Source organism: Crocodylus siamensis, chromosome 4, assembly GCF_052110815.1.
Source record: "Crocodylus siamensis isolate JL-2025a chromosome 4, ASM5211081v1, whole genome shotgun sequence".
In the NCBI taxonomy this organism is placed as follows: domain Eukaryota; kingdom Metazoa; phylum Chordata; order Crocodylia; family Crocodylidae; genus Crocodylus; species Crocodylus siamensis.
This window is the reverse complement of record NC_143398.1, coordinates 174,695,296-174,714,187: the sequence shown is the minus strand read 5'-3', so window position 1 is coordinate 174,714,187 and position 18,892 is coordinate 174,695,296. Positions and strand designations below refer to the sequence as shown.

The 18,892-nt window shown below is 43.9% G+C and overlaps 1 protein-coding gene across 1 annotated transcript in view; it reads left to right on the top strand.

Annotated features, from left to right (window-relative positions):
- Window positions 1-18,892, top strand: part of LOC149867195 (aryl hydrocarbon receptor-like) — an 81,627-nt gene that overhangs the window by 19,384 nt on the left and 43,351 nt on the right. The gene's annotated exons all lie outside the window — the stretch shown is intronic.

Genomic DNA, 18,892 nt, shown 5'->3' with positions numbered 1-18,892 from the left:
CCGGACAAGCAGCAAGAGCTGCCACTGGAGCCACCGGAAGAGCAGCTCCCAGACTGGAGCCCCCCTCCCCGACTCCCATGCCTCCCCACCCTGGCTCGGTAGCTTGTCCCAGCCCCAATCCCTCCCTCACTGTGGAGGCCTTGATCTATCCCCCTCCCCACCACATTCCTTCCTTCCCCACTCTGTCCACCACAACAGACTTATCAACTGGAGGAAGCTGCATCTAGCATGGTTGAGGACTGCTGCCTGTTTAATCTATGGCTGAATCTCTGAATTGGTGCCGAATCTCTGGATCTGAATTGGCCAAATTGATTGGGACAGTGATTTGAATCACTGAATTGAATCACTGTCCCTCCGAATCTGAAGCAAACACTTGCTGCTTTGCACAGGCCTACCAAATAGTATTTTGAGACAGTAATTTTATTGCCTGGTATTTAAAATGCCTTGAATATACCAGGTTGTGCTCCATTTAGTTTATGCAGAGAGACTTGCTAAAATTATACTACCTCTCTTCTTTTATTGTTATTATGTTACATCTAACTATGTTTTCAAATTTTGAAGCCTGACATATAGGAACACTGGTATCAGCTGAGTGTGTATTTTTCTCCTGAAGCATCCCTTGATTCACAGAGGCTGTCCATATCCTGTAATAGAGAATATACTTCACTTTGCTACAGACTTGAAAACTGGGATGACTACAAATTTTGGAACTCCAAAGCATGAAAGTTTTTAAGTTTACAGAGAACCCCTGCAGTCTCTGACCAGGCGTATGTGAGGCTCATCTCATGTCCCTTATAATGTACAACCAGTCCTCTAATTGGATATCTGTGTGGACAGTGCATGGGAACTAAAAGGGGTTCTTGCCCAATGCCTTCCTATTTTGAGTGCTAATAAGTTAAGTTTTTCAGTAAGAATCTATTAGAAAAATAGATGAAAATTGGAGAGGATTTTTAAAAAATTATTACAAAGAATTCTCTTTTGCTTGACTATTATTAGCATTAGAAAGTATGTATTCATTGATGGTTGGAATCTGTAACATTACTGCAAATCTTTAGATCATAGAAATAAGAAATTAAGGGCTGGAAGGGACCTTGAAAGTTCATTGAGTCTAACCTCCCTGCTTTGGGCAGGAATACTGCTGAAATCAAATTATTCCAGCAAGGTGTCTGTCCAGTCTCCTCTTGAAGACTTCCGAAGTTGGGGACTGCACCACTTCCTTGGGAAGTTGGTTTCAGATTTTGGTCACTCTTACCATAAAGCAGTTCTTCCTTACATCCAACCTGAAGCCATCCTGTAATAGTTTATAACTATTGCTCCTTGCTCTGAGGCACCCTAGTGAACAGTTTTTCTCCCAGCTCCCGATATTCACCCCTTACATACCTATAGATGGCCACCAAGTCCATCCCCTTAATCTTCTCTTCCCCAGGCTGAACAGTCCCAAGTCCATTAGTCTTTCCTCATAAAGTTTGTCCTCCAGGCCCTTAATAATTCTTGTGGCCCTTCTCTGGATCCTTTCAAGATTCTCTATGTCTTTTTTGAAGTGTGGTGCCCAGAACTGGACACAGTACTTGTCAGCAAAACCTGAGTTAGCTGCCCAAACGGGAAAGGACAGCTTGGTCTTGCGTCGTGGGCACTGTCCGTGATAATGTAAGTCAAGAGACACAGGAGTGCCAGTAGAAAATTTATTGCTTCTGCAGAAGGGTAGACTCCCGTCTTAAGGACCGAGAGCTACCCAGAGGAATTCTTTACTTCCATATTTATTTGGTTCCTTCTACATATGCTTAGTTGCGTGTGCAATGAGATTAGTCATAACGTAATTTTTTCTGTTAGTTATAATTATCTCTTGCGATGGGAATCATCACAAGGGCATTTTCCTCTTTCCAGTTGGGTCAAGCTGACTCCGGAATAGTTTTCTTTCTATGTTAGTACTTATGTTTCCTAAAATTATATTTAGCATTAGTTATTCATGCATAAGTCAAACTGCTCACTAAACAATTTGTTAGACAGATATTAAAATACTTGAACTTATGAACTACTTGTACTTATTCTTATGATCCACTCAATTAATCAAGCTAACATCTAAACACTTTTTAGGCGTGTAAATACTTTTTCAAGTTTGATCCCTAGAAACCAAAATTTCATATGAAATGCAAGGAGGTCAGGCTCCTAAATTACTTTGAGCTCCCAGCTTTTCATACCTTCCAGTTTTAACATACCAAGAAATGGTGGTGGTAGTTCGGTTCTGCGTTGGCTTCAATGGACATACTCATGCTTCAGGTCAGAAATGTACTTAAGGCTGTAGAGGAAGTAAGGCAGAAGGCAAAGAGTTTGTCATTTTTAGGTAATTTATACTACTGTGGTTACACCAGTACAACTCCCTGTGTAAAGAATCGTATATGGTATATAGTGTTTAAACGTAAACACTTAATTGGCAGAGTTATATCAGTATATTTCACATGTAGCAAAATGTTTGATTTTGCAAAATCTAAAACCAATTAACCCCCTTTGAAGTTTTGAGGGGTCAGGTACGTCAGAGTTGCAGTTAATTTTTAACAGCTTGCAACTTTTTATTTTTAAATATATGAGCTTTTTGGATGGAGTCTGGGAGATAGAGAACCCCTTTCTTGGTATGTTAAAACTGGAAGCTATGAAAAGCTGGGAGCTCAAAGTAATTTAGGAGCCTGACCTCCTTGTATTTCATATGAAATTTTGGTTTCTAGGGATCAAACTTGAAAAAGTAATTACATGCCTAAAAAGTGTTTAGATGTTGTCTGTGGTATTTTTAGAAGTGACCAGTAATCTGTATTGTGATTAGGGCTATGTATATAACCTGCTGCTTGGTTCCCTGGCCAAACTAAAAGTGCTTAAAGAAGATATTGTTTCAGAATGACCCCAAAAGAGTTTCAGTTTTCTCTCATTGAAACAACCAAACCAATTTATTGTGGAGGAACCCAAACATTGTATTTGAACCAAAACAAAATGTTTCATTTCAGACTCTTTTTATTTTGGATGCCCTGCTGTGATTGACTATGCAGGAGCTAGAATTCTTGAATCCTGGAATCCCTGGCTTGGAGAAGTCAGTCTGCCAGGTGGGGCTGTCCCAAAGAGACTGACTTTGGAAACCTTCCAGGCAGACTACTCCACATCTGGGAAACTAAACTGAACATCCCTGACCTGATCTAGCGGTTGTGCCTCAGAAGGAGCATTTTTATTTGTACATAAATTGTGTGCAACTGCAAGATATGGGAGCCCTTTCTCTGTCTTCTTTATCATCATACGTTCCTGTTTCCCCTTTCACACTAAGGGGATTTACTTTCGGTGCTCCAGTGTAGTATTGTCAAACAAAGAAATGGTTCTTTTAACTATATGTAAGCCATTTATCTATGAGGAGGCACCATAGACTGCAAAAGGATTGTGGGGGTAGGGAAATGTGAAAATGCATGGATAAGGATCTGAAATCTGGGTGGCTTTCCCACCTTGAACCTTTTGATCCATTCTAGTTGCTTGGATATTTTCACAGAAGTGTCGTCAGGTGGAAGTTTTGATTAAACATAGTATTTTGAATTAACAAATAATTTTGGATTTATTTTCATCCCCATGACCAAGCTATTGTTTAATACATATTTGTATATAGGCTACCCTGGGAGATTTTCACTGTTATTGAGTGTGGGCACACAGAAGTTTTACCCTAGGGTAATTTACCTTATATTTTACTCCAGAGTGAAGTTATGTCAGTGTCCTAAATGAATGATGAACATTTTTCTTGAGGCTGCTCTCTGCATTAGGTCCTATTGTAGTGCCCCTTTGCACTATTATAGTACCACTAGGTGGCAGGGGAGCCAGTCATTGCCTGTTTGCATTGGCAAATGGTTATCTATTGATTAGAACTGTAGATACACAAGTGGTTCCATGGTGTAACTTATACTGGTGCATAGTTAATTCTTGCTTTCTGAAAAGTAAATTTAACTCAGGGTAGAGTGACTTAGTGTAACTCTGTATGCCATGTTCTTGCTACCCTTACCCCATGACAAGTCAAATTACTTGAGGTAAAGGTATCATATGTCTGTACTCACAGTCTTCAGGAAAAATTGCATAAATAGCAGGTAGCATCAACAGGTAGCTTCTGTATCAGGATTAATACACATCTGGCTTTGAGGTAGTTGTTTGGGATACCAAGTGTCATCCATCCTCTCACTGGAGTGAAAAGTCTCCACCTTGGACCACGAGCATACCCTGAGTTTTATATGGTGCATTTATATGTGAGGTTTAATTAGCTCAGTGGTGTTAATTGTAGCTATGTTGGTCTAAGGGCATAGGCAGACAAGGTTCTTTGGGTGAATCTGTTATCTTTTATTAGACCAACTAAAATAGTTAGAAAAATTCTTTGCAGCTTTCAGGTACAAACACCCTTTTTTAAGCAGAGGGATTACCCGAAAGCTTGCAAAGAAGAATTTTTCCAACTATTATAGTTGGTCTAATAAAAGATATCAGCTTTACCTAAAGAACCTTGTCCATCTCCTTAATTAGCTCTGCAGCAAAGCATTACTATCTACATGTATGCTGGTATTAGGGCTCAGTAAACTAACTCTGCTGTAAGACAGTACTGTTGGGAACAGTACTACCTTGAAGTGGACTAATTACATGTGATCAAATACATGTGTCAGTGGTAACCACAAGTGTAAATACTGCCAGGTCAGCCCAGCCATGTGGGGGCCAGACTCCTGCTTGACCCTCATGTCCCAACCAGCCTCTCCAGCACCACCCAGAGCCCAGGGCTGACACCCCGTAACCCTTGCTAGCTTAGGGCTGCCTCACTCCAGCGCAAATTGCTGCTGTCCTGAGTGCACGTGTAGATGCTGTATGTGGGAGCAGTTCACTCTGGCTCAAAGAGCTCCAGAGTTTAGTGTGTTACCTTAATTGCACATGTAGATGCACCCACTGTACTGTTCTTCAGTTGCAGAAACTAAAATAAGTGCACTCTTTTCTTTGTGCCCAAGCCTTGGATTTTCAAAAGCATAGAAATAAGGAATTTATATCTACTTTGGTTAGTCTGTAAGGTCCAAATCGACCCTGCCATCTGCTTTTAAATCCTGGCCAAAATGTCAGATCTGATCCTACTGTTTTTGTGGAGTCTAGCATCTAGACCTAGGAGTCTAGGTCTATGATTGGGACTCTTAGGTGCTACCAGGGTAAATAGAATAAATCATACCAATTCATACTTTTAATACTGTACCTTTAAAGAACAGATGGAAAGCCTGATTATATGTTTAGTTATGTTTATGATATTTACTCCTGCTTTACATAGGTTTCATTCATGATCTGTACTTTTTGACACTCGACTTGTAAATACCCCAATTTAAAATGCATGTTTCCTAAATGACATCATAGAGTAACATGTGGCCTAAACATTGTTACATTAATAAATGCAGTTAATTATAAATTCAGATATGATTATTAATTATTTACAAAATACACATTAAAAGAACCTGATTATGTACACAGACACCATTCAGACAAGGGATTAATAATGCATGTGTTTAATTAAATTCATGTCACTAGAGAGCTTCATTCTAACCCATTGAAAGATGCAGAGGCTATTTGAAAACAATGGGTAAAAAAAAAATCTGTTAATTATGAATGAGCAAGGAGAATGTAATTTATATTTTCTTGAGGAAATAATTATAGGCTGCTAGGTAATGGAGGCTGTGGGGTACAGCAGTGCAAAAGGCAACTGATTTAGAAAGCCAGAAAGGAGTTAGCTTTACTGATTGGCTTAATAAAATATAATTCATTTCCCTCTCATTTTGTCATTTTTCATATGTATGGATTAATAATCTGCATACACTTCAAGTGTTCCATTACTGGGAATGTCAGGTCTTGCATCTTTATTTCCACATAATAATGATTTTAAGAGTCTGGCAGATTAGTTTTCTGGGGAAGTAGAATAATTTTGAATCATCAGTGACTGGTTCAGTGTACAAACATACGTAAATACTATGATATGTGCTTGAGAATAAACAAATATTAAAATGGAATTTGCTTATTACCTACACATTCTTATTCAGTACCTTTCAAAATAGCATTGTAACTTTCCTTCCTACCTGAACTATGTAGATAGGAATTGGATAGCCTTCTTGGTTAGAAATGAGGGGCAAAATACTAAGCTCAGCTGGGCTTCGCCAGGATGCCCAGAAAATCTGATCACTGCTTTCAATTCTTCAGCATAATGGTAGCAATTTTGCTTTTTATTGGAGTTAACACCTCAATCAGCTAGAGGTTTAGCAGTTGGCCAGTGCAAAGTTCTGTTTCTCATAGTAAGTTTTGTTTTGGCCACCTTTAGAAACCCATGGCTTTACCTAGTTTAGTCTATTTGGGCTGGGGTTAGTGAGGGTAGGAGGGTGGAGAAGAAGCCCAAGATTTTTGTGCTGAGTTAAAGATCCTTCCATTTCAAAATCACTCGTTTGAAACTAGCCCACCCCAGCAGAGCCCAAATGTCATGAAGAGTCATCTCCTAGTATGTCCCTGAGCTCAGTTTCAGTTGGAGCTTGTAAGTACTAACACAATGTAAATGATGGTATTAGTAGACTGTCTCATTCTCACTGCCCCACTCCAGTTCTGTATTCTTAGGTGTTGGGGTCGTAGGGGAATTTTCTTTATGCAAAGCAGCTGGTTCCTGATGTGATAGTGCTTTGAAATAAATACTTTGAAAGCTTGCCAATAACAAGTTAAAGTTTTGACTTTCTGTGCTCATTTCTGGCTTCAGGCAAGAGGCTGATTCAATGCCATTGTTAGCACTGCAGCAGAGCTGTTGATGATTTTGAAACAAGAGGCACCATTCACAAAGATCCTCATGAATTGCCGCTGTAGGACTGGCTCAGGCAGGTAATCTGAAGTACCAAAGTCCTTGCCAGTAGTTTATGTTCAGAATACGTTATCCTTTTCCCCTACTCATACTCCCTCTGGACAGGAATGATTCATGTCTGATCTTGACGAAAATATAAAGACACCAGGCCCATGCTGTTTATTCTCAGGTTGGTGTATATCTAGAGGCATGGAGATGTTAAGATGTAACGTCCAAGTTAGTTCAGGATCTGGTCCTTTTGCTTTCATTTTTGTCGTTTTAAAACAATGGCTAAATCATATGCCTGCTAGAACATATGGTGGCTTGTTGGAGGTGGGGGAGGAGTGTTGGGTAAGCAAGGGGGCTGCAAGATATCCTCTCAAAAATGTTAATACCAGATTTTTGGTACAGAGAATTCTCAGGTCTTTAAAGCCCTGTAGGTTCAGGAGTTCAGCAGCAAATATGATAGCCAGTGAAGTATCAGTTTGCTGTCATGTGAAATAGCTTTTCAAGCTTGGAGTCTGTGTAATACAGTTCTGGAACTAAAAATGTGTGCGCTAAAACCCCACCATATACACATTCACACTCGAGTTAAACTGAGCTGCCTTTATCAAAACTGGAGAGTAGAGCCTTTTTTAAACTGGGTCTTAATACCACATCCTGGGTTTTTGCTCTATGAATTTGAGTCATACAGCAGTTTCCTGATAGTTGGGAGTAGAAGTTAATAGAATCGGTTTTCTGAAAAACTGGAAAACTGATGTCAGGGATTTAAATCTGGTCAGGATCATTAAGAAATGAACCTTATGCAGATGTAAGAGCAGCTCTCTGTAGATGGTGAGATCTGCATCCTGATACAAACCCATAACCCACCTTTGCGGTTCCTTCTATTGGAATTAGTGCAAGAGTTGCTAGTCATCTGAACAGCAAACTTCAGCTGAGGCACTCTAGTTCATACATAGGCTTCCATGGGATGAGTGAATTTCCTTCATAAAGGGGAAATAATTCTTAATGTCAGTTGTAGACTATTCAGAAGAGGCCCCTGGGTTCTACCTTGGGTTCAGTCATGTCCCTTCTCTCTTAGATGTCATGTTCATTGAGCTGAGGAAGCACAGAAAGGGGTCTTTTGAGGTTAAGGCTGCATTTCACCATTACTCTACCCTCCATTCAATGTTTGAAGAGTACTTCCCTTATGTCATGTGGGCCTTCACCATCTCTGTCAACTGGAAGTTATATCCTGTCCCCTACCTGACGCTAGCTGTGTTCAAACAGAGCTTCAAACTGCAGTATCTTTGAAGTGACTGCTTGGTGACTGGGCTTTGGGGAGCTCTCTGCTAGTCCTCAGTGTTGCTCACAAGAACAAATTCTTCAGGCTGAGTAGGGATGAGGGGCTTTTTCTTGCTACCTGAGTCTTTCTAATTACCTGATCAACCTGGCCACTTCCTGCTACAAAACGTCCCAGCATGAGAACTGCTAGAAACAATCCTCTGTCATGTTTCTGAGAGTGGTTGGCAGTAGATGCTTCAGAGATGGTATTAAGAACTACATCGTAGGCAGAAGAGGAATAATCCACCCTTTGCATCAGGTTGCATCCTACTCCATAATCATCAGAGGCAGGAAAAAATACCTGCTGCACTTTGCACTAGAGGTAAGTGGCTAAACTGGGAAGTACTTGGCTCCTTGGATTATTCCTCCCATCCACCAAACCAGATTTGGTCACTACAGCTTTCTTCCTTTTCTCTGCTGAGAGAGAAATTCCCCTTTTTTCATTGTCGGTAGAGTTTTTTATGTGGAAGAAATGCTGGAGGGGGGAGTTTGTGAGTTCCTTTTCTCCCAACAAAAGACTTTTTTGCAGTAAGGTGGCTGTTAGTTGCCTACAAAAGCTTTCTTTCATCTGAAATGGTTGATGGTGAATTTGCAAAATGTTGTGCATTTCCAGGATGATCTCCAGGTTCTGCTTTGTGGGTTGAAAATATCAGTGGGTGTGTCTACACGAGACACTTACATTGCTGTAGCAATGAGCTATGGCGATGTAGTTCATCACTACGGCGACATAGCTTCGGTGGGCACAAGCTGTGACACCAGTGCTACGTTGCTGTAGAGACAAGCTAGGTTGTCATAGCTTGTTGCTACAGCGACAAAGCATATAAAAATAACTGCATAACCAGGACTGCTCAGTGCTGGTGGGTACTGCGCAGTCCTTTAGTACTTGTTCAAGCAAGTATTAAATGACTGCGCCACACCAAATGCAGTCTAGGACATGTGTAGATGTGCTCAGTTATCCAAAATGGAGAGCAATACAAGGTTTCTTGTCCAAGTGCATGCTGTTCCCTTCCCACAAAGAAAATAAAACTCCAACTGCTAGCAACAAGTCAGTAGTCCTATATTGTTGAGTTGAGTTGGAGCATATGTAGTCTAGTGGCTTCTTTGAAAGGTCACTGTACTTCAAGTAATAAACTTTGTTTCCCTTCTTACTTTTAACAGAGTAACAATAGATGGTACTTAGGATAGGCTAAAGGAAGGCTGCAATGTGGAAAATGCCATTATCAGTTCTCCAGTTTGTCTTCACTCAGTTGGCTTGATCTGGTGTGACAGTTCTGCTGATTTAGGGACCCAAGGGATTGCAAAAGCCTATTTATAGAGAGAGACTAAGACAGAGAAAAACAGACAGGAGGTCTGGTCTAAGACCTCTGTAGCGAAGAGCAGGATGTCTTTAGGTTTGTTTGGGGTTCTTTAAAGTTTTATTGGAAGCATATTGTTTGCTCAAGGTCAGAGACATGCTCTTCAGGATAATGATGTGAAACATATTTGTTGCAAATAGCCTCTTCCACTCTTTTTTTTTTTTGGCTGATAACTTGCTTATGTCTAGTACTTGCAAACGAGGGTACCTGAAGTTAAGCTCATAAATCCTGAATCACTGTCCTGAGTTTCAAAAATTCTGAGTGCTTGCTGCTGCTATTGGAGTCTGTTATTGAAGTGCAGGGAAGATGATTAACTATTGGAATAGCTTTTCAAGGGTGAAGGTGTATCCTCCATCATTAGAAATTTTGAAATCAAAGTCGGATGTCATTTAAGAAGACATGTTCTAGTCCTGCACTAATGGATTAACTTGATGCAGGAATGAAGGGGCAGCATTTTCTGACCTGTGTTGTGCAGAGGGCCAGTGTATGATCAATAGTCCCTGCTAGTCTTAGAGTCTGTGACATTCTGGGTTCCTAGTGTCTCTGGTTTGGGGGCAGAGTTCAAAGCATGAATTGTGACTGAAGTTCATTATTTACAGGTCATGCCGCCACTGTATATATGTGCTTTAAATTTCTGCAGCAGAATATTGGCCGGGGAAATTGAAACAGTTAGAACTAGACCTTCCATATATGTGAACCTTTCAGCTCTTGCTCTGTCATTCTTGTCTATTTTTATCCTACACCTTTTGCATTGCAGTCTGGAAGGACTCAAGAAAATTGGAATAAAGAATTTTAATTATTCATATTTCCTACATTTACTCAGAATGCTCACAAAAGTGAGGCAGTCTGTGAGTTGAGACAGCTGTGAAGCAGATGAGGTGTACCTGACTTACCAGTGTATTGCAAAAGTTTACATGGATTGGACATGAATGCTGCCGACATGTTGAACTGCCTGGTATTTCTGCAATAGCTAGGGGTCTTTATGAACACCATGGGCCATACCTTTCATCTGTTTCATCAGAACTCATTTTTCTGCCTCCCCCCTCCCCTGCTTAATCATTAAAAATTAATGGCACAATTTGATCTTGGAATTTTTAGTAGTTTTAAAGCTGTGTTGGCCAGATGTTGACAAGTTACTACTCTTTTAACAAATAAATAGAATCTTTTAACAAATAAATTACCATTTATATTTGTAGAATCTCAACTATGGATTATTTTTCACTAGATCTTACATGATGGCTACTTATGTTATATTATACATAATATATTTTATTTAATATATAAAAATTAAGGCTGTCAGTAAATCACAGTTAATGCATTAATCTTTGTTCGTATTAATTTTTTATATTTATATAGCTTGTCTAAGGGTGCTGGGGGGCTTCCAATGCTGCGTGCACCCTGGGGGTGGTGTGGGGGGCATGTGCCACCCGGATTTGTGCATGGGGTGAAGGTGGGCTGCTGCTGCGGGTTGGAGCTCTGAGCCCTGTTGCCTTTGCCTTGAGCTATGCGCTAGCTGTGCCATGTCCCCTCCCTGCCTGGCAGTGGGAGGCACATGATGTCATGTGTAGGGGTGCACTGATAGAGAATTTTGGAGCTGATATCCAATAGCCAATTTTTAAGGAGGCATATCGGCTGATACCGATCTGATTTCTGTTATGTAGCCCAGCAGCATGAAGAACAGTGTCTGGCTGGTAAGTCTGTTGTAGTGGAAGGTGAGGGGGAAGGGAAGGGACATGGGGGGGGGGTGCAGATCAAGGCCCCTGCAGTGAGGGAGGGAGTGGGGCTGTGGCAGGTGCTGCCCAGCCAAATTAGGGTGGGGTGTGGGATGGAGCTGTGGCTCATCTGGAGGGTGGGGGGGGGAGGGGGCAGCTCCTGCCGCTGCATGCAACCCACCACCATCCACCCCCCAGCATAGTCTGGCCCAGCTCCTCCTGTCTGGGAAGAGCCCAGTGCTGCCCTAGCCCATTGTGGCAGCTCCCTCTGCCCTGTGCAGATCTGGGGGACACATGCCCCCCCATGCCCTTCTGGGGTGTGTGCAACAGCAGGAGCTGCCCCCCATCTCTGTGCCCCCCAGATGAACCATGGCTCTGCCCTGTGCTCTGCCGTGCTCTGGGTGGGCAGCGCCTGCCCCAGACCCACTCCCTCCCTCACCATGGGGGACCTCGATCTGCCCCTTCCATGCCCCTTTCTTTTCCCCTCCCTTTCCACCACAATAAACTTACCAGCTGATATAGTTCTCCATGCTGCCAGGCTTTGCTCCTCACCACCTATGTGCTCCGCTGTGGCTGCACGCATGCACTGGGCATTTAGTGGCCATGTTATCAACTACATCAGGCAAAAAAAGCTGATTTCCAATGGTCAATTTTCTTTATATTGGTGCTGATCCAATATTGGACTGATGTATCAATGCACCTCTAGTCACATGGCTCCTGGGGCAACGGCAGCCTGCCTCCACCCCACACACAAATCTCAGGGGTTCATGTCCCCCATACCTCCCCTAGGGGTGTGCACAGCAGGGGGAGCTCCCCCTCGTACCTTAGGGCAAGCTGCCTGCAACTTTGAGCACCTCATGACCTGCTCCAGAGCCCCATTTACTCCAGCCCCTGCCTCTGCTCCATTCCCTCCCTCGCCATGGGACAGACACAGATGCACACAAAGACACAGACACCACCCAGTAGGTAAGTGTGTAGGGGAGAAGAGGTATGGGGGGAAGAAGGGGCAGAAGGGGGCAGATGGAGGCTACCAAGAGTTGGCAGTGATGGGGATTGCGCTTAATGCGTCTCATTCAGATAGGCTGTACTAACTTGTTTTTGTGGTAGGTTCATGTTTTCCAGTGTTAGCCATGTGTTTTGTATTCATGCTCAGTGTTGGCTGTATTTAATCAACTTCACAGACACTTTCCATTGCTGAGCAAGTACTGCTTTTAGCAGCAGTTTAATGGTAAACAATGTACTTAGTGATGTTTCCTTATGTAATTATAAGACCAGTAGTTTTTCCGGCCTTGCCAATTGGGAGGAGAAAAAAATCTCATCTTGTATTCAAGTAAATATGGTATATAAATAGGGGACATCTAGAGTGATCCATTCCTTACTACACTATCCTTCTCATTAGCCCTCATTTCTATAGGGATTTCAGTAGATTTTTTTATTTAATAACTATTAATGGATCTGTCCTCCATGTCCTTCTTGAACTTGAGTATACTATCTGCTAGGGCTGTGGGAAACAGCAGCATTTCATTTATACTTCCATTTCACCGTTTTGATGGGACAGTGATTCGTTTTGAGTTTTGTTCAGTTTTGAAACCACTGTTCCATTTCATTTCGTGAAAACCATTTTGCTGTTTCAACATTTTGCCCACAGGCTATAATGGGGAATCACAAAACTGCCTATAACTTTGTCATTTGTTGCCTGACTCAAATGAAAACAGCAGGGAGGATAGCCCCAGATGAGTCCACAAAGCTTGCCAAGTTTCAAGGAGATAGGTGCAAGGGTTTCTGGGAAACTGCACCTCAAGCTGAGGACAAGCGAAACTTGTGTCATGTGTGTGTGTTAAGGCACAGCAGGGTGAAAACTGCAGGCATGGTAGCCTGTGCTGGGGCCATGAAGCCTGCCAGCTTTCAAGGAGATAAGTGCAGGGGTTTCTGGGAAACTGCACCACAGGCTGCTGAGGAGCAAAACTCATGACGTGTGTGTGTTAAGGTGCAGCTGTTTTTCCATCCCTTCCCCAGAGTACTAGGATTGGAAGGGACCTCAAGGAAGGATCACAGTTACTGGCCAGCTCAATATCAGAGCAATCTTTCCCACCTCTTCCCCCTCCCTTTCCTTACTTTCTGTTTCCCTGCACGGAAGCCAAGCTTCGAAATCCAAAACGTTTCAAAACTTTCAAAACATTTCGAATGTTTAGTTTTGAGGCTGTTTTGAAGTCTTTTATTTTGTTTCAATTTTGCTGTTTTGAGCTCGAAACAAGTCAAAACAGCGTCAAAACAAAACATTCGGTGAAATTTCGCACAGCCCTGCTATCTGCCTCTATAACCTCCAGTGGTTGTAGTAATTTCCATAAGTTAATTATGCTTTCTTTCCACTGTTCCAGATTCTAATTCCAGCTATGTTTATGATTATTGCTATTATGATAGGACCAAGAGTCTCCAGTGGAGATTTAGGTTGTACTGCAGTAGAAACCTCATGCAGCCCTACGAAACAAAGCAGTTACTCCAATGAGCTAATAACTTAGTTGAAAAAGGTGGACAAAGGGAAAGAGAAAATCACTATCCCTGTTTTACAGGTGGGGAAACTAAGATGCAGAGGAATTACAGGGTAGGCCTTAGCAGCAAGTAAAAGTACGGAGGGCCTGTTAATGAGTTTTGGTGAGCTGTCAAAGGCTGCAACAGTAGCCCCACCCCTTGACAGGTGCCCCATAGGTTGACATCTTTGGACCGGAAGTTCCACCCCCTAGCCCATGACCTCTGCCACTGGAAGTCCCTCCCCTTGCCCCGGAAGTACTTCTTTTGGGAGGGGGTTGCCATTTTGGAACTAGAAAAAAAACAAGTCATATACTAAAAGTCAAAAATCTACTATAACATACTTTAATTTTATTTCAAAAAATATTTTTGTCCTGATTTATGTGTATTTGCATAGTGTATCTAGAAGTGATTGCATAATACTTCAGAAATGAAGTCTTAATCTCATTTATTGTGTGTGGGGCGATGTAGGGTATGTCAGGGGGGTGTGGGTATATATATATGTGAGAGGGTTGTGGCGGGGGGGAGGGGGTGTATGAAGAGTTCCGGCAAGGTCCTGGGATCTGCACATGGTGGCTGGGAGCAGGGAAGGCAGCCAAATCCATCGCGTGGGGCTTCCCCCCTATGGCGCGCAAGTCCCGGGAGTTGCATGTGAGCCCCATGCAGTTAAGACAGGCTGGCCTGCCTCCACCTCTTGCCACCACACGGAGCTCCCAGGCTGGAGCCGCATGCTGCCCAGTGGCTGTGCCTGCATGGGCCATGTGCACACCAAGGGCCTGCCACCTGCTGCTGCTGGTGGCAGGGGCTATGCACTATGGGCGGGGAAATGTAGGGGGGTCTCCACACCTGTCCACCTTCCCTCACACCCCAGAAACCCTACCAAAACCCAGCCTACCTGAACTCTGTACTCCTGCTACTCCACTGGGTATGGACCCTGGGCTTCTTGCTCCCACCAGGCCTAGCCCATTCTCCACACTGCTGCTCAGCTGCAGCTTCTGTACATGCTGCTTGGAGTGAGCACTGCAGCAGAGACATGAGGAGGAGCTGCTGGAGGTCAGGGAAGCTGAGCAGGTCCCCTGGCAGCTGCAACAGTGGCAGCAGCAGCAGTCCCACCCAGAAACTGTGCGCTGGCCAGGGTCGGGGCTGGGCCCAGACCCTCCTGTGCAGGAAGGTGGGAGTAAAGCATGCTGGCTGGGTGGGGTACGGTTGATAGGTGGGTGCCCATGGGCCACATGAAATTTCCTAGAGGGCTGGATCCAGCCCGCAGTTCATATTTTGCCCACCCCTGATCTAGCATGTGCCAGCAGATCCATTCTATCTTGCTGTAGAAGGTGTCAGTGGCAGTGAGGAAGTGATATTGCAGGCTTTAGTATAAGCCAACAACCAGACTACCAGCCCTCTAGAGTCCCTAGAAAGCTTGTACCCTGGTTGCTAACTCATGCTGAAACCCATGTTGCCAGGTCTTCATGACTATTTTTATTTGTGCTAGCTATAGCAAGCGAATACAGGCACACTGTGTTGTCATAGGTAAGCAACTTGCCCAAAGTCTTGGATCTACCCAAAGAGCTCAGCAGTATCAATGTCTCTATGCGGTGCCTTCCCCAGAAGGCACAATGGCACATGTCATTAGTATCTCTGTGATACAGCAGTGTTTTCAACCAGTGAGTTATGACCTCCAGAGTATGGGACAAAGGGAAAGCCATTTATTGGACCAGTTGTATAGTTGGGGAAGATGTTAGGCACAGAATACTCTTCCCCAGGTCTGGGAAAGAAGCAGCCTAAGCTAAATATCTTCATGATTTTTACAGGAATTGCTTCTATTTTCCTAGAAGGGGGTGGTATATGGTTTTTTTTGTCTTGATTTTTTTTTTTTTTTTTTAATCCTTAGACTGAGTAATATCGTATAAAACAATTGGGCTATCTTACAGAGCAAATGTAGCAAAGGAAGAAAGTATTAGTGTGGTTTTTTTTTTTCAACATAGTTCCCTTCAAAATTAAATTTTTAATAAGAAAAATTGACTGGATCTGAGGGCGCACAACATGATTACTATGGAGTTACTTGCCCCAGATTTTACTCCGTAGTAGATTTACTTTGTGGTGAGAAGCGACGTAAACAGGTCTTCCCAAGTTGGTTGTCTGCAGTAGTGAGGTTGTTCAGGCTGAGCAGAAAGGTATCTCGGGGTGAAACTAAGTAAGTGCACACACCACGCACATTTGCGCCCCTCACTATAGATGGGATGTGGACAAGTTGGAGAGAGTCTAGCAGAGGGCAACAAAAAATGGTTAGGGTGCTGGGGCACATGACTTCCGAGGAGATGATGAGGGAACTGTAATGCTGAGGGAACTGAAAGGGGGTTCTAAAGAGGATGCAGCTAGACTGATCTCAGTGGTAGCAGATGACAGAAGAAGGAGCAGTGGTCTCAAGTTGCATCAAGGGAGGTTTAGGTTGGATTTCACTAGAAACATCGTGAAGCGCTAGAATGGATTACCCAGAGAGGTGGTGGAATCTCCATCTTTGGAGGTTTTTACAGCCTGGCTTGACAAAGCCCTGGCTAGAATGTTCTCGTTAGGGATGGCCCTGCTTTGAGCAGCGGATTGGACTAGATCAGCATTTCTCAACCTGTGGATCACAAGAATATATGAAAGGGTTGCAAACAAACTTAAAAAATGGATTCTCCTTTAAAGGAGAAAAATGTGGGAAACCGTGGGTCTTCCCTTGCAGGCTGGTAGAGTTCCAGTCTGCAAGGGGCTGCTTGGGAGATCCCCATCCCCTGCACATCCACCCCCTACTCCACACTGGGAGGCTGGGCCTAAGGGCTGGGGACAGCAGGTCTGGAGTGAGGGTCAGTGGGTTGGGACTGGCCATTGATGTTTACAGATGGGTCCTGGTACAACAAAAGGTTAAGAACCACTGGACTAGATGACCTCCTGAAGTCCCTCCAACCCTCATTTTCTGTGATTCTATGACGTTTTTCCTACTAACTTCTAGGGGTGCACCAATAGAGAATTTTTTGCCCGATGGCCGATTTTTTTAATGAGTCATATTGGCTGATACTGATCCGATTCCGATATGCAGCCCCTCAGTGTGGAGAGTGGTGTCTGGCTAGTAAGTCTGTTGTGGGGGAAGAGAAGGAGCAAGGGGGAGCAAATCAAAGCCCCTGTGGTGAGGGAGGGAGTGGGGCTGGGGTTGGGGCAGGGGCAGGTGCTGCCCAGCTGTGGTGGGGCAGGGCACTGGATGGAACCATGGCTTGTTCAGGGCTTGCAAGGCAGGGGGAGGCTCAAACTGCTGCGTGTACTCTGGGAGGGCATGGGGGGGCATCTGCATGCAGGGCTGGGTGGGCTGCAGCTGCAGGCTGGGGCCAGGACTGTGCTGAGCTCTTCCTGGCAGGGGCTGGGGTGGGCTGTGCTTGGGGTGGGTGGTGACACTGGGAGTGGGACTATGGTGAATTTTAGGGTGGCTGCAGGCCCCCCAACTCCCACTCCCAGCAGTGCTGCCGCTGCCTGCCTGAAGTGCAGCCCGGTCCAGGTCCCCGTCAGGAAGAGTCTGATGCAGCCCAGCCTGCAGCCATAGCCCACCCCACCCTGCGCACCGATCGAGGGGCATACTCTCCCCTCCCCCTGTGGGGGAGCTTCCCCTCCCTCCCCTGCACCCATCGGACAAGCTGTGGCTCTATCCTCCCCCCCCCCCCCCCGTGCAGCACCTGCCTCTGCCCCAGCCCCACTCCCACTCTCTCCCTCACTGCAGGGGCCTCAATCTGTACCTCCCTCTCTTCTTGCCCCTTCCCTCACAAAAGACTTTTGGCTGGACGTGGCTGTCCTCCACGCTGCTGGGCTAAGCTCCTGGCTGCGTGCATGTTGCGGCTGCATGCATGCATGCAGCATTTATCAGCCATATTATCAGCCACATCACAAAAATAAAAAAGCCAATTGCTGATGCTCTCAATATTCTTCATATCAGTGCCAATCCAATATGGGACCGAAGTATCGGTGTACTGGTAACTTTCTCAAATAGTAAAAGTGCTACATGTTGTATCTTTGGATTTGAGCGAGTTAGTTCATAGTGCATCATGTATCCACACCACTTTTCTTAATTAGTAAAATCTCTGTACCATGAATTAAATCTGTTGTGTTTCTATATTCTGAACCAGGAAGCTTAGTTTTTTATGACATCTTTCATGCTCAAGAGGTCACGTTTCTACATGTTGTAATTTGGCTAGGTTCTGTTGATCTCAGTGGAGTTGCGCCAATTTATATCTCTTGAGGGGCTTTCCTATTCAGGTATTGCAGTATACAAAAGTGAAAGAGAGGATCTTCAGTGCTAAGGAGTGAGTTAGTGTTTGGACCACAGAAGCAATTTTGCATTCAGAAAGAGTTCACATACAGCTCTGTACATGGGAGCCTGTTTTATAGTGATAAATTGCTGCCTTGGCTTTTGCCTCATCCTCTAATTGTTTTAAGGGTCCTGTACATCATGTATACAAACTAGCACCAGAGCTGGGCATGGAGCCTCAACTGAGCGCTTCAGTCAGAGGAGAAATGTTTCTAAATTTATAAACTCATTGAAAATCAAAAGTAAACTTTACAAGGATTGACTCTAAGGTTAACTGTTAGATGGGCTATGAAGTAATTACTGCTTTAACATTTGTCTTTAGTAACAGTCTGTGGTTCTCACCACCATTTGCTCGTGGCTTTGTTAGAAAATTCTTGGGGCCTTGGCAGTTGTTACACCTCGGGCATGTTAGCTAGGCTTAAAATTCTGTCATGCGAGGCTTTGAGCAGTAAAACACATGCAGAGTGCCTTTATAGTGTAGCAGAATTAGGACTTTTTCCAGCGGGGAGCGTCTCCAGTGCATATTACCTATCGCATATAAAGCTAGTGTCCAACTGCTCCACAAGGGTAATAACTTTAGTGTGTTGTGACGGGCTAGGACTAACAGCTGTTAGTCAGTCCCAGCCCCTGCAGCACACCTGAATCTTCAACAGCTCTGGCACTTACAAAGTCTTTTTAGGTCATAGTAAGCATTACTGTGAGACTGTTCAAAAATGTCTAACTCCTAGTAATGCAAACTGTGATCTACATCAGGGGTAGGAGACCCCCAGCATAGGTGCCAGAGCATGGCATGCAAGGGCATTTT